The following is a 25,250-nucleotide window of genomic DNA, read 5'->3' on the forward strand; positions in this document are numbered from 1 at the left end:
AAATAGTTGCTTTATTAGCAATACATTCTGACTATTACTTTTTTAGGCTTATACTCTCTGTTCTTTGAACTGTTTTATTTTAGGTTGAATTTCATTTTAGTTTTGGCCATTATCATGTTGTTCCTGACCTCCACTCTTTTTTGCACTATGGCATATACTATATATGGAATGTGGCATTTGTTTATTTTGTTCAATGAGTAGTCAAATTGTCTATAATATATATGTGATAGACTTTGGTCTCTTCTGTGTATTTAAGACTTATGACCCATTATCACAGCCACAGGCTCACATCGCAGGACTTGCTGACTGTTGAGTATTTTGTTCTAGCCTCATTTTCTTAGCCTATGTTATTGGTCAGGGTGACAAGTTATGAGCAATAAGTTTCTTTCTTTTTTTTTTTTTTTTGCTTCCTTCTTTCCTTGCTTTTTTCCTTTCTTTCGTTCTCTCTCTTTTGTTCTTTTTTTGCTCTTTCCTTTGTTTTTTCGATCTATTAAATATCACATTTTGTGTTTATACCATTTAGTTGCATGTGCACATGTGCACGTGTGTGCATAACTTTCTGAAAGGAATACATTAGGGCTTTGAATGGTTCCCCTAGTTTAGTGATGGTGAACCTTTTAGAGAACCGAGTGCCAATCTGCAACACAAAATCCAGTTATTTGTTGCAAAATTTTAACACTGCAATTAAACTTGAATACTGAAGTCTTAGTTTGGATAAAAAAGCTCATACATTAACATCCATCTTAAAAGAAAAACACAGAACACATGTGCCATGGTTCACCACCAATGCCTACCTTGAGGAACAGTTGTGTAAATTATGCTTCTATTGTAAAGTTAGTTATGTTGCTTAAATCCCCATTTCTTGTTTGCTACTTTCTACTCAGTAAAGGAGAAAAATTATTCCTCTCCAAAGTTAGGGATCATATTCATTTCCTAGGATTTCCATAACAGACTGCCATGAATTTGGTGGGTTAAAACAGTGGGAACATACTTTCTGACAATTCTAAAGGCTCAAAGTCCAAAATCCAGATGTCTGCAGGGCCTCATTTCTTTCAAAGTCTCTAGGACAGAATTCTGCTTTGCCTCTTTTAGCTTCTGGTGATTCCCGGTGCTTCTTGGTTGTGGCAGCATAATTCCAGGGTCTTCTTCCATCTCCTCATGGCCTTCTCCTCTGTCTGTGTGCCCTGTTTGGTCTCTTGTGGGATTTAGGGAACAGCCTCATCTATTATGCTGTCATCTCAGTCCTTACCTCCATTATATCGTGAAGGACTCTGTTTTCAAATAAGGCCATATTTTCAAGTTTTGGTGGACTGGATTTATTGTGGGATATTGGTCAACCCACTAGGGATATAACAGAAAAAAAATGTAAGATATTGTCAACAAACCACAAATCTACGGGGTTAGAGCACTGGCTTTGATCTTGCAGATCTCTGCTTTCTGTAGATCTGGTAAGTTAATTTTTCAGTAACTCCACAATGATAGAGTATCACTCTTCTGTTTCTAGCCTTAGGAATACAGTATCATCACTGTTATTTCCCCCTAACTCTGAGCACAGATTTTTAAATAATCACATTAGCAACCCAGTTTTTTCTATTTTGTGGTGCTCTAAGGCCTCATGCTAAGCATGTGTTCTGGCTCTGAGTTACACCCCAGTTCTTGATCATGGTGATCATCCTACTCTCGATCATCTCAATATGCTGTCATATTTGTTGCCCAACTGTGATTAATGGCTGATTCTGCATCATTGACTTATAAATACTTTTTAAAGAAGATATTTCTAAACTTTCCCCCTTTAAAACTTTATTGTTTATCTCTTTATTAAAACTTTATTTATATCTCTTACTTTCAGATACATCCTTTATCATATTAAAAAGTCTTTTACTGACTTACAGTATGTTTAAACTTATTTTATATATTGTCAGTTTTTTTCTGCATGTATTCAAATGATTGGTGTTCAACTTTAATATGATTAATAAGATTTTAGTCTGCCTTCTCTTGAAAATAGAATCTGAAACAAAGATTAAAATCCCATTGCTTTTTAGAGGAAGGTAAAAACCCAAAGCAGTGAGAAAGAAGGGGAATAGAAATGATGCTACTATTGAGAAGAGATTACTATGCTGGTACTATGTTATGATTAGTCATAAAGAAACAGGGAAATTCTCTTGCTAGTTTTATTTACTCAGTAGTAAGGATGTTTCTGTAGAATAGATAGAAAACTGTGTCTCAAAGGAATCCACTGAAGGCCTAGAAGGCATTTATCTGCCCAGATATGCTGTTTCCTATTGGTTAAACTTACCTCATGGAAGGTAAACTGCTCTTTACATCTACATTTCATCATTTAGTCCCTTTGATGACGACTCAGGATGCCAACTCTCATTCTCTGCAGAATAGCGCTTCATTCAGTTTCAGAAATATCCGGAGGCCCTGGCCCTGAATCAAGGCTGGCAGCTTTTTGACTCTGCTGGTTTCAAGCAAGAGCCTAAAGAGATATCTTTCTATGGTCTGTGGCCACCTCGAACTTGGGCGGTAAAATGGTCAGTTCATTAGAAAGAAATAGTTGAAGCAACCTTTCCCACCCTGGTGAGTGGCTGTGAGTGTGGTAGGCTCTGGTGGCCCAGACAGGGGCCACTGGCATTTACTGGGACCCGTGTCACACCAGGACCTTGAGCGCCAGGAAACCAAGCAACCCCTCCCCGCTTGCCTGTTTTTTTTGTTAAACTTCAATATACATGAAAGTCTGGACAGCTATTTTGAAGAGAATGAGAGACTCTATGACACCCGTTAGTGACTTCCTTATTGTCTGGTTTTGAAGATCTAAAACACCTTCCTCATTTTGTTCAGATTAGTTTTATACTATGTTGTTTTGTGTGAATTCTCTGTATGCAAAGACATGGACAACTATTTGGAAGAAAACAAGAGACAATATGATAGACAGGGAAGATCTCAGGTTGTCTAGCTTTGAAATTTATATCTCTTACATTGCTTTCTTATGTCCTATTTTGTTCTGTTTTGTTGTGTTTAATTTTATCCCTTTAAAATAAAAATTTAAAATAAAAAAAGAAGTATCAGGAGGAGACAGGCACTCCAAATGTGTCTGGTTGATTCATCTCTGAAGTGGTGCCCAAAAAGGAGGGCCTGAAATTCTGGAGGCAAATGACTAATTTGCTCTAAACAATGGCAGTAAGGTCTGTGCAGTATCTTAGACAAAGAGATCTGAAGAATCCCAATATCTAATACAGTACTAAATACTTTTTATATTACTGAGGGAACTCTATTTGGTTACTATGATAACCACGAGAGTGTGGGATCTATGTCTTGTACTGCAGAGAATATAGGTGATTGACACCTCCAAGGCTGCCCTCTGGATTCACCACCCCTGTATCATGGACATGACTGATTGCAGCTGATGCTCAGTTGCTTATTGATTCAGTTAGCAATAGAGCACAGTAGCAGTGCTAATGAGGGTCTCATTCCTAGGGATGTCTGACTCCTCTAATTGGTGACTTTTATTTAAGATTGCTCAATGGTTTTGCCCAAATGTATTGCAGCGTGAGGTTCATTTTACTCCATTTCTTACCTTCCCTTCTAATTTGGCAACACGTTAAAAAGTTCCACTTGCTTCTGTTTCTTTCCTTTACAGGGCTTTTCCTTATAGGACTTTCATGACAATCTGTTGCATATCTTACTCCATCTTGATATCAGCCTCTTGGAGGACTTGACTTCTATAATCATGGCTGTTGGCCCACTCAGGGAGCCCAGGGGAAATTTTTATAAGTGAGGTCCTAAGGTTAAAGAATGCACCTGTCCAAAACATCAGCAACAGCAGCAGGCAGCAGGGAGTGGAGCAGAGCACCAGAGCACAACAGTGCAGGAGCAAGAGCAGCCTGTGCCTCTATTGTGTAATCTTACAGAGGTTATCTCATGTTTATATTCTTACATAGTGCTGTAACCAGTGCATGCATGTTTACCTGTGCTAAGTCATGGTTATACTGTGCACCTGGGCTAGACAAGTGGGGTCATGTACAGCTGTGGACATACTGTATTTGTGGATTTTTAAAAAATTCTTTACATTGTACATTTGTGTCAAGAGTACATAAAGCTCACTTTGTTGGACTCATGAAATGAATCAGACTTACAAACATTCTCTTGGAATGGAACTTGTTTGTAAGTGGGGACATAGTGTACTACTTTTCAAATGCGTGCTTTGTTTATAGTAAGGTTGTTTCTAATCTTTTTTTAAATTTAAATTTTCTAGACTATTGTCTTGACTATAAGTTTTTTACATTTTCTGTTTTATTATTTGTATATATATATTTTTTCTCTTTCATTTTTACACTATTGTGTTTTCTGGTTACTTTAATTTTCTAACTTAGGTTTTACACTTAACAAAATTTTAATCTTTATTCCTTTTTAATGTGAATATAGCTAAATATCCTTTTGATTAATTTATTCTTTAAACTATTACTAATACATATCCACTGTACAAAAAATGAGAGTCACCATGATATTTTCATGGCTGCATATGCTGTGCATTGATTGTGTCCATATGCTCGTCCTGTACTCTTCCCTCCCAACTCCCACCATCACCCCAACACCTTCCTAATCTCTAGAAATCTCTTATTACTTTCAATTGGCTTTCTTTTTTCTCTCTCTCATGCTCTCTCTTTCTTTTTTGTTTGCTTGCTTCCTTGCTTTCTTTGTTTTCACATATGAGAAAAAAATTGATACTTGTTTTTGTTTCAGTCACATTTCACTTCACATGTTGTACTCCATTTTGCTGCAAATGACATGATTTCATTCTTCTTTGTGGCTGAGTGATAATAGTTCATCATGTAGATAAATTCATTAATTCATGCAGTATATACACTATAACTTCTTTTTTTAATTAAAAAATTAAAAGAAAGAAAGAAGGAGATTAAGACAAAAGAGGACATAACAACATGATAACACAGGTCAGAACAGAACAATTTAAGCAAAATAGTGTTTCACCATAAGATAACTCGACATAACAGTAGCTACCATAGTGTCTCTTTCCTTGAAATATTTGAGTATAACTTCATATATTATAGCATCAAACAAGACATGACAGTAAAACCATTCAAGAGAATGAAAGTATTACAGGGTATTTAGAACCAACTAACAGAAAATGAACAATGGTTTCTATATTATCTCCTTGTCTATAAAAATTTTTGTTTATACTATCACATATAAGAAAATCCAATAAGATACAAAATGATAAACCAATGGAGACAGAAGAACAAAATCTTCATGGGACTTCAAAACAAGATGATATTATATCAGCACTAGCTATTATACTGTCTTATTTTCTTCAGAATAACTGTTCACACCATCACAGACAATAAAATCAAACAACCCAGAATAAAACCATTCCAATTGATGAATGAAAACATTATAAGTCTTCAAAGCAATATAATGAGTAATAATGTTTACCACATACTTCTATGTATTCTTATCATTTCTTACACTAGGGAAACTATTCCGTATTTATACATGTGAGTTTGATTTATTTCACTTGAGTATGGTCTCAAGTTGCACCCATTTAGTTATAAATATCTCAATGTGATCATTTTTATAGCTGAGTAGTACTCCATTGTATAAAAATACCACAACTTTTTAATCCATTCCTCAGTTGATGGACACTTAAGTTGTTTCCAAGATCTGGCTATTACACATTGTGCTGCTATAAACATGGGTGCACATATATCAACGTGGTATGATGTTTTCAGCTTTTCTGGAATATGCCTAGAAGTGGAACAGCTGGAACACATGGGACTTCCAATCCCAGCTTTTTGAGAAATCTCCAGACTGACCTCCACAACTGGTTGCACCAGTCTACACACCCACCAAAGTACAGGAGAGTTCCTTTTTCCCCACAGCCTCTCCAGTATTTGTTGTTGATGGTTTTCTTGATCCTGGCCATTCTTTCAGGAGTGAGATGGAATCTCAGTGTGGTTTTAATTTGCATTTCTCTAATGAGTAATGATGGTGAACATTTTTTCATGTATTTACTTGCCATTTGTATTTCTTCCTCTGAGAACTGTGTATTCATCTCAGATGCCCATTTTTGCATTTTGAGGGTCTGATTTTTTTAATTCATTATATGTTTTAGACAGAAGTCCTTTGTCTGAGGGACAGTTCACTAAGATTTTTTCCCAGTTTGTGGGTTTTCTTTTCATGATGCTGGAGATTTCTTTTGATGTGCAGAAACTTTTTAATAAGAGGTGATCCCAGTTATTGATTGTGGGAAGTATTTCCCATGCGGTTTGATTCCTATTCATGAATTCTCTACCTATCCCTATGTCTTCAAGGTTTTTACCCAATTTGTCCTCCAATAGATTTAGTGTTTCTGTTTTAATATTCAGATCTTTGATCATTTAGATTTTAATTTAGTATATGGTGACAGGCATGGGTCTAGTTTTAGTTTTCAGCATGTGGAGAGCCAGGATTTCCAACACCATTTATTAAAGATGGCTGTCGTTCTTCCAGTGAACATGTTTGGCCTCTTTATCAAAGATAAGATGGGTGAGTGTGTTTGTAGTTGTGGTTGTATCTTCTAATCTATTCCATTGATCTTCGGCTCTGTTTTTATTCCAGTACCATGTTGATTTTACTACGGTTGCTTTGTAGTATAACTTCAAGTCAGGAATTATGATACCTCTTGCCTTGCCTTTGCTGCTTTTAGTCTGTGCTATTCTAGGTCTCTTCTGGTTCCCGATGAATTTTAGGAGTGACTTCTCTAAATCCTTAAGGTATGTTGGTGGTATTTTTATTGGGATTGCATTGAATCTGTATAACAATTTTGTGAGAATGGTCATTTTCACAATATTTATTCTTCCTATCCATGAGCATGGGATGTCTTTCCATTTTCTGAGATCCTCTTCAATTTCTTTTTTCAGTGTGTTATAATTTTCCCTATATAGGTCTTTCACTTCTTTCATGAGAATAATTCCTTAATTCCTAAGTATTTCATTTGTTTTGCATGCTAGCGTGAAAAGTGTGCTTCTCTTATTTCTCTCTTTGTGATTTTGTTGTCAGTATATAGAAATGCTATTGATCTTTGAGTATTGATTTTGTATCCAGCTACATTGCTGAATTTATTATATTTAGGAGTCTTTCAATGAAGATTTGGGGTTCTTGTATGTAAGATATCATATCATATGCAAATAATGATAATTTAACTTCTTCTCTTCCTATCTTTACCCCTTTTATTTCTCTCTCTTGTCTAATTGCTCTGGCTACTATTTCCAGTACTATATTAAATAGGAGTGGTGATAAGGGACATCCTTGTCTTGTGCCTGATTTTAAGGTAAAGACCTTCAGTTTTTGGCCATTTAGTATGATACGGGCTGTTGGTTTGTTATAGATGGCCTTTATTATACTGAGGTAAAGACCATCTATTCCAATTTTCTGTAAGGTTCTTATCATAAATAAGTGTTGCACCTTATCAAAAGCTTTTTCTGCATCTATGGAAATGATCATGTGATTCTTACTTTTGGCTTTATTTATATGGTGGATTACACTTATTGATTTACGTATGTTGAACCATCCCTGCATGCCTGGGATGAATCCTGCTTGATCATGGTGTATAATCTTCTTGATGATTTGCTGCATCCTATTTGCCAATATTTTATTGAGGATTTTTGCATCTGTGCTCATGAGGGAGATTGGCCTGTAGTTTTCTTTTTTAGTTGGGTCTTTTTCAGGGTTTGGTACTAGAGTAATATTTGCTTCCAGGAATGACTTAGGAAGGTTGCTTCCCTTTCAATTTCATTGAAAAGTTTGAGGAATGCTGGCAGTAAGTTGTTGTATTTCTTGTAGAATTCCACAGTGAATGTGTCTGGGCCTGGGCTCTTCTTTGTAGGTAAGGACTTAATTATATTTTAGATTTCATTAATAGATATTGGGTTATTCAACAGTTTTACATCTTCTTGACCTGGCTTGTGTAATTCATATGTTTCTAGAAATCTATCTATTTCTTCTGTTTTATCAAACCTTTGAGAGTAGAGGTTTTCAAAATAGGTGCTGATGATCTCCTGTATTTCTACAGAGTTTGTTGTGATTTTGCCTTTTTCATTCCTTACTGCATGAATTTGAGCTTTTTCTTCCCTTTTTAAAATAAGGTTGGCTAAGGGCTTATCAATTTTATTTATTCTTTCAAAGAACCAACTCTTAAATTCATTTATTCTTTAGATTTTTTTCTTAGTGTCTATTACATTAATTTCTGTTCTGATTTTTATAATTTCCTCCCTTCTTTTGGCTTTGGGCTTGACTTGCTTTTCTTTTTCTAGATGTTTGAGGTGTAGCATCAGGTTATTTATTTGTATTCGTTCTGTTTTCCTGATGTGGGAACTCAGTGCAATAAATTTCCCTCTGAGGACAGCTTTCATTGCATCTCACAGATTCTGGTAAATTGTATTTGTATTTTCGTTTGCTTGTAGGTATTGCTTAATTTCTTCTTTAATTTTCCCTGTGACCCACTGATTACTCAAGAGTGTGTTATTCAGTTTCCATGTGTTTGTGGGATTTTCGCTGTATCTCTTATCATTAATTTCTAATTTCATGGCGCTATGATCCGATAACATACATGGGATAATTTCAATTCTTTTGCATTTGTTTAAATATGTTCTGTGGGCTAATATATGATCTATTTTGGAGAATGTCCCATGTACTACTGCGAAGAATGTGTATTCTGATGTTGTTGGGTGGAACACTCTGTATATATCTATCAAGTCCATTTGTTCACATGTGTGATTCAGTTCCGTTATTTCTTTGCTGATTTTCTGTCTGGTTGATCTGTCCCTTGGGGTCAATGGTGTGTTAAGGTCTCCTGTTGTAATTGTGTTACTGCTAATTTGTTTTTTCATTTCTTTTAAAACTTGCTTTATATAACTGGGTGCTCTGGAATTTGGTGCATGTATATTTAAGATTGTTATCTCTTCCTCTTGAAGTTTTCCCCTAACCAGTATTTAATGACCTTTTTTTATCTCTTCTGATCATAATTGTCTTGAAGTTCACATTGTTTGAAAACAGTATAGCTACCCCCACTGTTTTTTGGGTTCCTGTTGCATGAAATATTGTTTTCCATCCTTTGACTTTCAGTTGATGAATTTTCTTTTGAGTTAATGGGTTTCTTGTAGTCAGCATATGGTTAGATGTTGTTTCTTGATCCATTCTGCCAGTCTGTTTCTTTTAATTGGCACATTGAGACCATTTACATTAATGGTTATAACTGTTACATGTTGGTTTATTATTGACATGTTATCTTTCTGCTGTTGAATCTTTATCTTTCTGTTCTGTTTAATTGTCTGTTTTGCTTAGTGATTTTTTCCCAAGTGTATTTAAACTGTCTTTCAGTATTCTTTGCAAGGTTGGCTAGGCAATCATGAAGTTCTTCAGCTAGTTTTTGTCATGGAAGTGTCTTATTTCTCCATCAATTCTGAAGGACAGTTTTTCAGGGTACATCAGTCTAGGTTGGAAATCATTTTCCTTTGTGATCTGAAATATTTCACTCCATGCTCTTCTTGACTTTGTTGTTTGTTCTGAGAAGTCTGCTGTGATTCTGATAGGTTTTCCTTATAGGTGATCTGTCTTTCCTCTCTGACAGCTTTTAATATTCTATTCTTACGTTGGATTTCTGGGATGGTGATTATTATATGTCTGGGTGTAGTTTTATTTTGGTTATGACTATTTGGAGTTCTATATGCTTCACTCATCCTGATGTCAGTTTCTGTTCTAATGTTTGGAAAATATTCAGCTATTACTTCTCTAAATATCCTCTTGACATCTTTTATGTTGTCTCCTTCTTTTTCATTTATCCCTATCAATCTTATGTTGTTTTTCTTTGCATCATCTTGCAGCTGCTGAATTGTCATTTCCTGATTTCTTGTTATTTTTAAAAGATCTTGCCTTTCCTTTACACTAGCTGTAATCCTGTCTTCGAGGTCTGAAATTCTATCTTCACTTTCATTGAGGTGGTTTTTACAACTTTCAATGGAATTTTTGATTTCTTGTGTATCTCTTTGCATCTTCTTTATGTATTCTGTTTGTTTCTTATATTGTTCATGCAGGGATTCTACCTTTTTTTTAGTTCCTCCAATATTTTAACTGTGTCTTCTTTAGATATGTTCAGCATCTCTTTCATTACTTTTTATCATTTCTTCTTTTACGTGGGAGATTATTTCTAGTTTGAATTCCTTTAAAGCTTCCCGGAGTTGCTTCTTTATTTCAGATATTTCAGGTGTATGGCATATATTTTCTTCTATGTACATAGCTCCTAATGTTTCTTGGGATGGGCTGGGGGTTTGAGATTGCATTTTGGTCTTTTGCTTTGTCATTTTCCTATATTTCTATGCTTCAAGTGTTGTTCCAAGGCTTCCCTTGGATGTGTTGGAAATCATCTCCCATGCCCTAGGCTCCTGGGACTGAATGGAAGTTCCTGGTCCAGTTAGGCCCTCAAGCCCTCCCATGCCACCTTCAGTGTTTCAGGTAGCTGGGCAGGCACCTAATCACTGTGGATGATGGGTTGAAACTCTTCCTGGGTGAAGACCAATATCCTGGAACTCACTTCACCTACTCTCAAATCTTGTAATTGAAGAAGGTCACTGGGTGTAATATAGTTGGTCCACAAAACCTCCCAATGCTAGTCTAGTGTGCCTGGCCTCTGGATGCATCCTTGAGCTCCGGAAGAGATGATCTTGAAATCTCCTGGGGCTCAGTGTCACGGAAATTTACCTCTCCCACCACTGAGTTTCCCAGTTTGGGAGAAGGTCACTGGGCATGTCCTGGGCAGGCCTTAAATCTGCCAAGCACAGTGCAGTGTGGCTGGGCTCTGGGCAGGTCCTTGAGCTCTGGAAGAGATGATCTTAAATCTCCCCAGGGCTCGGGACAGCACACGGACTTACCCCAGCCAGCTGTTTCCCAGTTTGGGAGGTCACTGGGCATGTCCTGGGCAGGCCTGAAACCTGTCAAGCACTGCCCAGTGTGGCTGGGCTCTGGATGGGTCCTTGAGCTCTGGAAGAGATGTTCTTAAAGTCTACCAGGTGCTTGGGATAGCGCAGATTCACTCCAGCTGCCTGCTGAGTTTCCCGGTTTGGAGGACAGTATAACTTCTGTATCTGTGTATCTGTTGGCAGGGACATAGGCTGATTTTAGGTCAGTTTATATAAACATTACTAAGAGAAAACCATTGTTATACATAGAAGATTAGATTCTAGTTTTATATTAGCATATCAATGTTTGATTTACAAAACCCTTTAAATTATTTTACTTATAACCAACTCACATATACAAATATGCTTTCTTCTCTACAATCTTTGTTGACTTCATGTAATTTTCTTTCCTTAACTTTCTCTCTCCTTTTTATTTTTGTAATCTAGTAATTTTAATTCAGAATACCATGTTGTTGCACTATAAGAATTCTTTGTATCCAAAAATATTTTCTCATACATATAACTTTATATTTCCTCCAGTGTCCTATTTACTGATTCTTTTTTTATCACAAGTGTTATGGCCACTTGTACTTTTTTTCTTTTTGAGACAAAGTTTCATTATGTAATTCAGGCTGGACTTGAACTCCTTTTGTAGCTCAGCTGGCTTTGAGCTTGCAGTGATCCTCCTGCTTCAGCCTTCTGAGTGCTGGTATTACAGATGTGTGCCACCATGTCTGGCCTGCCATTTGTATTTTAAAACACATTAGAAAATCACCAACAGAGTGAAAAGAAAACCCATAGAATGGAAGACAATTTTAGCCAGCTGTCCTTTAGACAAAGGACTTATATCTAGAACATATAAAGAATTGAAAAATATTAGCCCCCTCAAATTCAAAAACCTACTCTAAAAATGGGCATTTGAGATGAACATGTATGTCTCAGATGAAAAAATAAAATGGCAAACAAATACATAAAGAAATGTTCAACATCATTGATTATTTGAGAAATACAAATTAAAACAACATTGAGATTCCATCTCACTCCAGAAAGAGTAGGTGCCATCAAGAAATCAACTGGTAACAAATGTTGGTGGGGTTGCGGGGAAAAAGGAACACTGCTCCACTGTTGGTGGGAGTGTAAGCTGGTGCAACCAATGTAGAAATCAGTTTGTGGAGATTCCTCAGAAAACTAGGATTGGAGGTCCCATTCAATCCAGCTATTCCCCTTCTGGGTATTTTCCTAGATAAGTTGAGAATGTCATGCCACAGAAATATATGTGCACCCATGTTTATAGCAGCACCATTTGTAATAGCTAGATCTTGAAAATAATCCAAATGACCATCAGCTACAGAATGGATAAAAAAGATGTGATATTTTTATACAATAAAATATTACTCAGCTATAAAAAGGATAATCTTGAGGCTTTTATAGGTAAATGGAGGTGACAAGACTATACTCATAAATGCAATACATCAAACTCATATTTATAAATATTGTATGGTCTCCCTAGTGTAAAAATAAATAATACAAGTAAAAAACTGAAAGAGTAATAAGATTAAAAATGTAAAATAGATATTGTAATAATGAAAGGGTAAGAAAGTGCTCAAAAAAAAGAACAACTAGGGTAGGGGAAAGGAGAAAAGGAAGAAAGGAAAAGATTTTATGTATGTAAGTATGTATGTATGTATGTATGTACATATATGTAGGAAAGATAGATAACTACACTACAAATCGAAAGTAACAGTTTGTTGTCATTGTTTGATTGTTTGATCATTTTTTTATGCCTGGATCTTGTAACATGAACAACTGTTTCTAAGATAACAATATGCAATGTATTAACTAGTGTTAATTTCCTATTTTTTTTGAAATTCTGTACCATTTTTATCCTTTTTTTTGTTTGTTTTGCTTTAAAAAAAACACATTTGATGCATGCTTTCCTTTGGTCTCAGAGTTAACTTACAGATGTTACTGCTCCAATTATTAAGACTAGCTGAACAAAAGACTTTCAAATGACCTTGAACAGTAAATTATCTTTGTTGCAGCAGAAAGCAGGAAGATCAAGTTAACCCTTATGGTTCAAGAACTTCCAAAGGTTTCTAATAACTATTAATAGAACTATGATATGATCCAGCTCTTCTACTCCTGAGTATATAGCAGAAGGGAATAAAATCAGCTTGCAGAGCGGTAACTGCATATCCATGATTTCTGCACACTATTGACAATAAGGATGACATGGAATCAGCCTATATACCTGCCAACAGATACAATTTTTAAAAATATTTTTCATGTTTTACACTGTTATTACTTTTTTATCACTCAAAAACCAAATCTGCCATTTAGAGACTGTCTTGCTGTCTAAAACCTCACTTGTGTCTTTTTTGCTTTGACTAAATAAATTCACTAATTCATCAAATAGTAAGTTTATGGTGGTAATTAACATAAATTTCTAAACTTGAAAGAAGTCCAGGATCCTTTTAAATTTTTTTTGTCTTGATTTTTTTACTATATACTTTGGGTTGGCCTTGAACATATAGCAATCTTCCTGCCTCCACAGTCCAAGTGCAGGGATTATAGGTATGCACCACCAGACCAGCTGATTTTTTGTCAGTGAGTTAACCTATATAAAATTGTTAAATATAGTGCCACTAATAATCAGAAAGACTGGCTATTCATCACCTGAGAAAAATACACCTGTTATAAAAGAGAGCCCTTTGGTCCTGAAATAATGTTGTTAGTCATGATTGTTATTTTAAAAGCTATATAAAATGAATCAAATCCTCTTGTCAATTGCTAAACCTATCAAAATTACAGCTGCCTATTCTAAGTGTTTCATTATCTACAGTTCCAATTCTCTAAATCATTTACAATCAGATGCATGGGAAATACTCTAACAAGTACCACAGACAACTGTGCTCTTTCCTTAATTATTGTTGGTGAAAATTGGTAGATAATTGTTTCTTGGTTCAAAACTGTTATACTACATTTGCTTTACTCTGGTTGGTTTTGTTTTTGTGTTTCCTTTTAAAACTTTGTTATCTCTTTAAATTCTGCAAAAGTATAGCTCCTAATAAAGAGATCCAATGCTTTAAAATGTTAGCCATCACTTACAAAACATTAAAATGAAACTTAAAAATGAACTACAGGTAAGTGCAACCTAAAACTACTACTTTTAAACCCCTTCATTGTTCAAATATGACTTAAAAGGGGCTATAACATTGAGTTGTCAATCATTTCTCTTCCAATATGGGGCTAGATAAGACTATGAACTTATTTATTTGTCTTTTTGAGACAGGGTCTCACTATGCAATTTAGGCTGGCCTTGAGCTCACTTTGTAGCCCAGGCTGGTTTTGAACTTGCAACAATCCACCTACCTCTTGAGTGATGGGATTACAGGCATGCGCCACCACTCCCAGCTTGACTATCAATTTTAAAAGCATCCTAAAATGAGGGATAATAAAAACAATAGTAAGAAAAATTGATGAGCAGAGCCTTCAGAAAAACTCTCATAAGGAAAAGGGGGAAAATACAAAAACATGAGAGTGATAACGTCATGATGGAGTCACTTGAGTCAACCTCAGTAAAAAAGACAAAAGATTCAGGGGGCTTGTAGGAAAGGATCTTAGGAATAAGTACTTAATGGCAACTGTTATCAAAGACTTTGCCAAAATCATAAAACTGTCTTGCACTAACATGAGCGTAAACTATTGTGACTCTGATAGAAGCAGCTACTGATAAGGAAACTTTCAAATGACTTTGCTGATACAGCAGAAGTACATATACGTACAGTGCACATGCGCAGAGTGTTAAGTAACCAGGAAGAAGCCTTTGCCCTCTATTTGGCTTTATAGCAGGATCATGTCCTTGGGTCCAAGCTACTCTCTTTTCCCTTTAAAAAAGTCCTGTCCCTGTTCCTGATGATTCTTCTCTGTGAACTTGCCCACTGTTCAAACTGGCAGTGTATAACAAATCTCTTTCCCTACCCTGATCTGGGTAAATGCTTTACCCCATAGATAGTGGCCCTCCATATGTCATTTCTTGTGGCATTTCTAACCCCAGATTCAGACAGCAGATCCCTCTTCAAGGTGGCTCTGGTTACAGTACTCTGGGGTGTCTCTGGAAGATAAAATGAATTCCGTTCCCAAATCTAGACTTATTTTTCTGGTTTCTTACCTGTTTTGGTGAAACTCAGTAAAGGTTGTGAAATTGTCCATTACACAGGTTTGGCAGTGTCTTCACTGACAGAGATTACTGTGACTCAGTCTTTCACCTTTGTTCCCTCAGAGTGGAGACACCCTCTCTCCTGACTGTAGAGCCAACACTGCAGGCACTGGAATGTCCTATGCTGCTATCCAAGTGCTGTGGATTTTATAAACTTTTTATTTTTCTTATTGAATTCCAATGTTCTTCCAGGGTGGCTGACCTTGCTATGCAACTGAACACATGTTGCTTTGGTTCTTTGTGGAGGAGCAGGTGAGTGCTGGTTGCTTCATCTTGCCAATCTTTTAAGCTTTCTTAAAGAATTATTTTCACTATATTGTACCTGTTTCTTAGTCTTCCCTTGTTTTTTGTGACCTTGGCAGTTTTGAGGTGCAATTGTCAGGTAGTTTATAGATCCATGGTGGCTTAAACTTATATTTTTCTCATGACAAGGATGAGGTTGTGTCACATATACTATGCTGATACAGTGCCCTTCTCATCATGTATTGGAGGGTATTTGGTAAAAAGTAATGTTTATTTGGCCTTTTGGTTAAATTGATGTTTGTTGGGTTTTTCCATTGCAAAATACTTTTCTTTTCTTTTTCGTTTTGGTGTTCTAGTCATTAGAAGTTAGTGACAATACAATTTACATTCAAGAGGAGGGGAACTAAATGCTACCTGTGGAAAGTGTTGGAATCTATATGTATTCTTTGGAATTATTTGATAAGGAAAATTATTAAGAATTCATTTATTTCAGTATGCACAGACAAATTAATAAATTCTTTGGTTTATAATCTAATATTGTAATTTATTTTGCTCCTTAAACTTTCCAGCTTTAGCCAATAAAGATTAATTGAGCTTGGTTCCTGAGTCCTTTTGACATTATCCTCACCTTCATAACTTATATTGCCTTAGACCAGAGAAAAATATTTTTACAGAGAAATTTTAGACTAACTTAATAATGTACTTTATCGCCAGTTTCAGTATTTACTTATAGGAAAAATGAATTTGCATGAATCAAAAATAATCATACATTTTACAAATTGTTTCCAGGGCGGAGGAGGGAGGGAAATACCTGAAGAATGCAAAATTCATCAAACTGAGAGTTAATATCCTTGTGTTATTTTCATCAATCATATTCTGTTGAAGTTAATGACACATTATTCCCCTCTTGTTTGGAAAAATCAGCTGGCTTAGTTGTTAATTTTTTTTTTTTGAAATTTCTTGGCAAGTGAGAGTAATTCATTTGGATTATCGAGAGAAATTTTTATAGTATGATGATCTGAATTCTGATTCTCAAAAGTTGTTAATCACTGAAAATGAACTGCATCTTACATTCATATTGGCAGGGAGAATGAATTTGCTTGTTTGTTATGATTATAGATTTGGTTTCTCATCTCAGCAGATATAGAACTGAATGCCCTTCTAGTGCATCTCAAGATTGATTTGAAAGCTCAAGAGACCATTTAAAATTTGAGCTTGGGGAAGATGTAAGTATTTAGTATTATATTTGACTCAATGTCATTTGCTCAAGTATATAAATTCCTTCTTGAGAACAGAAACTTTTTAAAATATGACATTGAAGAGGCATATTTAGTCATCACTTTTAGCAGAAATGAAGTTGATAGTTGTGAATTAATATACCTACATAAAAATATTATTTCTTAGATAAGTTTTTATCATAAATGAAAATGTACTAGAAACTAAGTATGGAAGTCCCATAAAGTCCCATTCAATCCAGCTATTCTTCTTCTGGATAGTTTTCCAGGAGAATTGAAAACATCATACCACAGCAATATCTGTGCACCCATGTTTGTGGCAGCACAATTTGTAATAGCTAAGTCTTAGAAACAACCTGAATGCCCATCAACTGCTGAATGGATAAAAAAGATGTGGTGTTTTTATACAAGGGAGTACTAAGCTATAAAAGAAGGACAAATTTGAGGCTTTTATGAGTAAGGGGATGCAACTTGAGACAATACTCATAAGAGAAATAAATCAGACTTGCATGCGTAAACATCATATTGTCTCTGTAGTAAAAACGGAGAATAAGATTCAAAATGTACAATAGGTATTGTGAAAGTGAAAAGGGAAGAAACTGCTCAAAAGGAAAGAACAAAAGAAAGAAAGGAATTATATATATATATATATATATATATATATACACAATATAGCTAACTATATTACTAATCTGTTAGTTCATCAAAAAGAATGGTTTGTGTTTTCATTGTTTGATCATTTTTTCATGCCTGTATCTTGTAATCTGAGCAACTACTTTGGACATAACAATGCACTGTATATTAACCATTGTTACTCTCCTATTATGCTGATTTGAAATTCTGTGTCATTTTTCTATTTAAAATTTAAAAACTAAATGAATTTTAAAAAAAGAAAATGTACTAGAAACTTGGAAGAGGGTTGTAATCTTATGACCCTGCAGATTATTTTAAAACAATATAGGGATGAGAACACTTCCATAATTTTTTTAAAACCAGGAATTGAACTCACGACCATGCACTTGCTAGGCAGGTGATTATGCCACCGAGCTAAATCCCTGGCCCAACACTTACATAATTTTATTGCTTATTTTTTCTGACTTTACTAAGTGAAAACAAAGGGCTATTGTCTGCTTGTAGCATGTATATAAAAATTATTCCTTCATAGCAAACCTATGATTGATGTTTCCTTCCTCAGTTGTATGAATTACAAGTGGCAGAGAACAATATTACATATTATTTACTCAGATTTATGGGGAGGAAACAATGGACATTGAAAAAAAGGATGTGTTCTGTCAAGTCAACCTGTGCCAAAGTTATGAACAGAATAGATTCAATTCCTAATGCAGTCTTCAAAATTCTCCAATCTTTTCTTTTTCTTTGCCTAGTTCTAATTTGGGGCTGGGAATAGGTGTCAGGAAGAGTACAGCTTTCAAGGTCAGTATTTCCCACAGTTTGAGAACTAGGAACTGAGCCAGAGAAACAACACATGGTACATATAAAATTGATTGTATCAAGTGGGACATGGCATAAATTTGATTATTTCTATTTTAATTTAAAGAGATATGTCTATTCCCAAACTAGCTTATTCTATGTAATACCAGTGAAGAGTGGATACAACCCAGCTATTTGGAAGCATATAATTCAGTATAAACAGAAGTGTGCGGATGTAACATTGTGCTTGTGGTATTTGCTGATTTGCGCTTTTTGGTCTCCCCTTTTCCTAGGCTGCTGTGCAATGCAGGAGTGACATCTCCTAGACTCCTATGTCCTCTCTGGTTGGGAGTCACAGGCAAAAAATTCTAGAGGTCATGAGGGAGGGGAGAAGCCAGGTTTCTCTATCCTTATTTCTTAAGGCATCAAGGCAGAAGTTATTTCTTGTCTCTTGAGTGATTCTAGCTCCCCCAAAGCAGCCCTGAGTTGTTTACACTATCTGCTCCCATTGTCTTCCAGGTCCAATGGCTGGAGTCACTTCCTGTTAGTTAGTGCTGATCACTGGATGGTTTCACTGCTATTGCTTTTCAGCCATTACTCATGTGGCCAATTTTCTCTCATTGATTTATTTATTGAACTTCTATTTTACTTGATTGTAATTAATTGCTTCTGTATAAAAAAACCTATGGCAGTTTCTATTTCTTGGTGAGACTCTGTATATCACTAGTTATGCCAATGGACAGGTGGCCCCTGCTCATGTCCTTCTTAGACGTCTTTTCTGGAAGGTGCACCCAAACCCAAGCTGTTGTGAGTATTGGTTGCTAATGTCTTATGGATGAACTCTTTTCTGGAGACTCGCATTTACTCTGAGATGCCTGGGAAGCTATGCCCATCCCACCTCAGAGTGACCAATGGTCAATGAGTGATTAATGTAAAGATATAGAAAGCTCCTCATGAAAGAATAAACAAGGTTCTGAGACCACTCCAGATCTGGTATTCTCTGAAGTAATCATGGAAATCAGATTTTAACCAAGTTCGTCTTTCTTAAGTGCCTTTTCTTGGTCTGTCCTATTTTCTCTTTTCTTGACAGCTTTTCCTGGAATATTTTTTCTCAGGGACTCATTTGCGTCATAATCCTCATGATTGGCTCCATTACTGGGAACCTGAACTAAGAATATATTTACAGAAGTAATACAGAAAACCTGTTAATATAGTGAGATGACTAAATGGGGGTTGTGAACTTCAATTACAGCTCCCAACCATTAGGATAGTGATGGTTACAAACCGAAGGCGATACCAGTGACACATCTTCAGGGATGAACAGTGGTTAGAAGGTTTAAACTAAAAATAGAGTCTTACCAACCCTGTGAGGCTCTGGAGAGGCTAAATTTTATACCAAAAATGATGATACTGAGCTTGTTAGCAGTGAGTGTGGAGTCCCAGTAGTCTTCAGGAGAACTAATACCTGGGTGGTAGTTAGAAATGCAAATCTGAGCCTGGTTTGGTGGCACATGCCTGTAATCCCAGCACTGGGGTGTTAGATGCAGGAGGATTGCTGTAAGTTTAACATCAGCCTGAATTGCATAGCAAAACCCTGTCTCAAAAAGACCAAACGAAAAGAAAAAAGAAAAAGGAAAAGAAAGAAAAAGATAAAGAAATGTAAATCTGACACAAGACTAGAAATACAAACTCTGAGATTATATGCAGGCAGTGTTTCTCAGACTTGAATCGTACATAATCCATAATGGCTAAAGTATGAGGTCGTCAACAGGTGCACACTTCTTTTTTGAAAATTGCTAGAGCACATAGTCACTTGGTGCCTTAAATAGGCCTGTGAATTACAGGAAGGGCAGTGAAACTAAGAATGAGAGGAGGAGCTCCCAGCAAAGTTGCTTTACTGATGAGGTCACTGTGGGAATTTTTAAGGAAATTAGGAAATGTGTGTTTTTCTTTAAATCTTAAAACAAAATTAAAAAAGATAGAAATGATACAGAATTTCAAAAACAGGAAATTAACAGTAGTTAATATATTGCACATTGTATCTTAGAAGTAGTTGTTTAGGTGATTAAGATTTAGGTATAAAAGTGATCAAATAATCAAACAAGGAAAGCACAAACTGTTCTTTCTGATGAACTAACAGAGATTAGTAGTATAATTATCTACCTTGTTTTAGAACCGCCCAACAAAGGGGAAGGGGGAGCATTATCCGCCCCTTCCAGTGTCTCTGTGGACCTAATCACTATGTTTCTGGGTGGTACATGTATTGTTGGGGAAGTGCTGAGAGAATTCCTGTGGTTCTTTCTCTGTTTCAGACTATGTGGGTGGTAGTGTGGGCTCAGGGCAAGGTGCTTCAGCTTACATCTGCAGCCAGCTGCTGGGAGCCTTCCCAGAACAGATTGCTACAGCAGGGCTAGAGTATGAGGTGGTCAACAGGCGCACAACTGCTTTCTACCCATAACACACACAGGTAGTGTCTACACTTACCGGAACTTTATGTGCTCTAGGTGTGTTAAAAGAGATGGCTGCTCAAGTTAATATATGCTTCAATTTTATAACTTGAACAACTATTTCAAAGATGAGAATATGTAATCTATTAACTAGTGATTTCTTACTGTTTATTTTTTAAATTTTGTATTACTTGTACCCCTTTTCTGTTTTTTTTTTCTTTTTCTCCTTAAATTAAAAAAGAGAGAGAGAGAGAGCTGCTGGTGAGGTGTGACTCTTTGACACGTAGACATTAGCATCTGTGACTTTGGGCAGGTCAGTCCTAATTTACAGGATAGCAACTGAAGCTGAGTGTATGTAAGAACTGTCTTACCACATCTCTGCATAATCATGATGACTTCTTTTCAGATCCCAACTCAGACTTTCTTAATTTGCAAAGCAAAATTCAGCTATCTTTGAGACAATGATTGCTTTTCAGTGGAAACATTGCTTTCTCTTCTTAGTGTTCACTTTTCTAGCATGAGTTTAGCATACACCATGATACGTATTTTCTTTATAAAGTCGACACTTTATAAAGTGTTAGTTCAACTTACAGTGAACTAAGATAGGAGCTAAGGACGTTAGCAGGGAAGAGTTTGTTATAGCTCCAGATGTCTTAGGAACAGGCCTAGCTGTATTAATCAGTTTTTCCTGTCATAAGGATGTAACACCTGACACCCACAATTTACAGGAAGAGAGGACTGATTTGTCTCACAGTTGCAGGGGATTCCATCCACGATCAGCGAGCCTCAGAGGAGAAGCATCATAGTGGAAGGATGTGGTAAAGAAAGCTGCTTAGCTTTTGGCAGTGAGGAAGCAGAGCACAGGAACAGTATTGGAAAGGGAGGGATCAGAGGCCATATATAGAACCTAGGGTCACACATCCATGACCCACTTAGACCAGGAGTGTGCTCTCTAATCTGCTAGAGGTTTCTTAATTCAATGAAATTGACATCCTAGGATTAACCATCACTAGCAACATCTGTTGCCCCCTTCTCTGTGTAGCCTGCAAATTTCTCCTGTCAGAAGACAAAGTTGGGAGACAGAAGAGATAAGAAGAGGTTGATAAAATGTAAACATATACTTGTATACTTGTGGTAGATATAGGCATTTGCTTTATCAGGCTGTAGTTAATATTAAAGCAATTATTTGTATCTACTACCACCCTGAGCCTTCATTATACTGGTGAGGAAACAACCTACAGCTTATAGTATTATTAGTCATCCAGTGAAATTTGGAGCTGAAAGTCAAGACCAGGCCTGAATCTATAGTTCCAGCTATCACCTGCCTTCTGCTAAAACACCTATTGCTATACACAGCAAGCCTCAAGTGTCCCCTTTATAAAAAGAGCCTGTCCCTTTAAGTTGGGATTTTTCTCTCTAATCTGAATACAAGAGTTGCTGTGTCTACCAAACAAGATGCCAGGCTGTGTGCCAAGGCATCCCTTAAGCTCTTCAGAAGGGCAAGCGACTTTCTTTTCCCTGATGGATTGAAAATGGTGCATTTGTGCTCATATTAAGCTTTTGATCAGAGGCTCTTACCCTGCAGAATTAGATTAAATTAAAGGTAGCTCATCGAGTGTGTTCCGGGACCTATTCCCTGCCCCCAGAAGAGACTCAAGTGCAGAATTGAGCTCTGGGTATTTCATAAGTGTTGTGCATACTGATCAAGTGCATTCTATGGCTTTGGAGACAAGGGCACTGGCAACTGAAGAAAGCATCAGTATGACAGAAGGATAGCCCCTCTCATCACGTATCATCACCAGTCTTTGTAGCTTACACATGCCCGAGGGACTGTGGCACTTTTTTGCTCAGAGCTGCTAACTTGGCCACTTGACTCTTCTTCAGCAGATCCTCCCTGCTGGTGAGTGCCCTGGAATAGGGTGCAGGAACAGAGGAGGGGTTCAGTCCTTATTGCTACTTATCTTCTGTTTGTCCGTAAGCAAGATCTCTAACTTCCCTTGTGGCTCATTTATCAAACACATGAGAGGATATGGATGGCTAGAACTTTGCATTTGGAGGATTCTAATATGCTTAAGTGTGTGCATCATTAGATAAATTAAGATGATTTATCTTATAGAGGATCTTTGCCTTCTGAAGGTTTCTTGGGGTGATAAAGCTCCAACAGATGCTACAGGTGATACATGTTTTATATGAGTAATCAAGCCAATTAGCGATCATTAGTTCTGCATATTTTGTGTTAAATCTTCTTTATTAGAAAATAGTGCAGAATTTGAACTTTAATTGACATTTGGCCCTGTTCTGTACCAAACTAAGGAATGCTAGTCTGGTCTACTGAGAATGTTAAGAGCAGATATACATAAGCTTAATAGAGAAAAAATGTCTTCACACATTTCCAAAATCTTTGAAAAGTATTTCAGCTGGTAGTTGGATTTTCTCAGTATTTTAGAAGGGCATATAATAAGCATAAGTAGATATATATGTGGTGATTTTCTTAAAGTTGTTTGTTTTAAAACTAGAATGTTATACTTTGTATTTTCCTTTCTCTTGATTTCAAATATCTACCTATCCCTTAAAATTACCTCAATTTACAAGTCTGATCTATTTGTGTGGTTTGCATGTGGTTGGTGTTTATTTGAGTAATCTGAAGTAGCAGGAAAGGAATGTATTTAACCATCTAACCTTTACAATATGGAACATTTAAAATGTCAGCATTTTATTTCGGGAACAGGTGAGCTACTGCATTATTAGGCTTTTATTTATTTATTTGCATCCTTTATCTCTTTAAAAAAAGGAATTTGAAACAGCTTTGAACAGCTTATAGTAAAGAATAAAAAATGATTTTAAAAACATGGAAGAGGCAACAGTAAGTACTCCAACCAGAAAAATTCAATACATTTGCCATGATGGAATGTAAACCTGTATCTAAGTTTATTGGAAACAGGGCCAAGAGAAAAACAACTTATATCATATTTAATATTCAAAAGAAAGGAACATATTTCTCTCATGCAAAACACAAATTTCTCATTGCAAACATTATATAAGAGATGTTGGTTTAATACATCCCACAAATACTTAATTATGTGGACCTCCTAGGTCAGCTACCAGGGACAAAGGTATGTAGTTATCTTCTTCTCATGAAGTTCCATTTAACAGATGTGATAAATATTAAACCGAGTGATGTACAACTATTTATACTTTTCTGCAGTATGCTTTATGGAAATAGCAACAACTTCTATATTTGTTGAGGGCCCTTCGATGATTCTCTAGAGACTGAAGAGGTGTCAAGCAGCTGGGCAGGGCAGCAGTAGCAGCGATATGTTGGAGGCATGACAGAGGGCCAGTGTGGCTGTTAGAAGTGCACAGGACAGAGGAGGCTGGCAGTGATGGTTTGGTCCACTATGGCCTGGGCACTCAGGCAGCTTTTTATCCAGAATATGTATTGGGCTTTTAAAGAATAAAATTATTAAACTTAATAAATTGCATACTTTAGGTCTTATTTTGTTTTTCAAATAAAATTTGACAATCCAGTTCCTCCAAGACTTTTTGATTATTTTGGAATTTAACTGGTGCATGAAGTCCAAAAGGCTGGAAACATTGATCTACTAAGTACATGTTTAGAATTGAAGCATGTTTTGGTGACAGGATTTCCTCCTGTAACTGAAGTAAGGTTTTCCAAGCACACAACCCATGGATATTCTGGGAAGTTATTCAGACTTAATAATACTCTAGGGTATCCAGCAGATGGGGTGAGTGAAAATCCAGTCCTTCTGTCACCAGTCATGTATCTTTGGATGGGAAGGAATTTTTTTTGAAGAAAGTGAGTCCTTTTTAAATAGGAAGACACTGTGGCCAGTGGCAACACACACCCTTCTAGAGGTAAAGTTTAATTTTAGCATAAAACAGAGTGTAATCAGGATTTCCAATATAGTCAGGTATTTATTTAATGGATAGAGCTGTTCTTTATCATTCTCTGCTGGAGGTCTAAAGTGCCAGTCATAGCTGGTCAATGATAGGTCTATGGAACTTAGAAATTAAGCTGGAATTAGGAGGGTGAGTCTCAATGAGGAAGAGTATCTTAATGTACAGTCGTAGGGTAGGTACTCCATTACTTTTCATGAAGTACGTATATTTACTGATGGAAACTTGATAAGTATAAAAAGATAGAGTAGCTAGGTGACACGGACAATTCTTCTTAAAGAAATCATTAACTTTCTCTATAGCCAGTTTTGAATTTAGTCATTATAGGAACAATATTATAATTCAGATCTCACTGTAAAATAAAGCAGTAATGATTTTGGTGAAAAGATTTCCCAGGGAGAGAATATCCAGTTATCATCAACAGCTATGGAAAGATCCTAACTACAAATTCTATTTTGGTGAACACTGTTTCTGAAATATGCCTACTAAGATGAATGAGCCACAGAACGCATTCACAAGTAGCAGGATAAATTGACTCGACTTGAGTTCTTTTACAATTGACCAATTATGTGGGAAGCTGTGCTGCAAACAGACTTTCTTAGCTAATGTTCAATTAAATTTCTGGAAATATTCCATTACCCAAATTGGTTTTTTTGAACATTTATCTTTATGTTTTTCCAATTTGCTTACAGCAGGAAATAGAAAACAGAGAAGAAAAATATCTATGATAACCCCATGGTTTAAAGACATTTATGCTATCGAATACTTTCTATATACATGTTTTGTGGCTCTGTGCATCTTAAACTGT

General features: G+C 36.2%; 1 protein-coding gene and 1 non-coding gene across 7 annotated transcripts in view; both read left to right on the forward strand.

The window, feature by feature from the left end:
- Window positions 1–25,250, forward strand: part of Hhla2 (HHLA2 member of B7 family) — a 97,167-nt gene that overhangs the window by 6,939 nt on the left and 64,978 nt on the right. For 3 of the 6 annotated variants that reach the window (XM_063224910.1, XM_063224906.1, XM_063224909.1), the window contains exon 2: window positions 15,361–15,420. The exons of 1 other annotated variant lie outside the window; for it this stretch is intronic. The gene's annotated coding sequence lies outside the window, so the exon portion shown is untranslated. Of the gene's footprint in view, window positions 1–15,360; window positions 15,421–16,552; window positions 16,638–22,248; window positions 22,425–25,250 lie in introns of those variants that run through there. 2 more of the 6 variants (XM_063224907.1, XM_013151718.3) reach the window with 2 other exon arrangements.
- On the forward strand, window positions 2,425–2,559 carry LOC111756663 (small nucleolar RNA SNORA2/SNORA34 family). The gene has a single exon (XR_002791086.1). It is a non-coding gene; the product is annotated as a small nucleolar RNA SNORA2/SNORA34 family (small nucleolar RNA).

Source organism: Cavia porcellus, unplaced genomic scaffold, assembly GCF_034190915.1.
Source record: "Cavia porcellus strain 051 isolate PalLab524CR breed Dunkin Hartley unplaced genomic scaffold, mCavPor4.1 scaffold_15, whole genome shotgun sequence".
Lineage (NCBI taxonomy): Eukaryota > Metazoa > Chordata > Mammalia > Rodentia > Caviidae > Cavia > Cavia porcellus.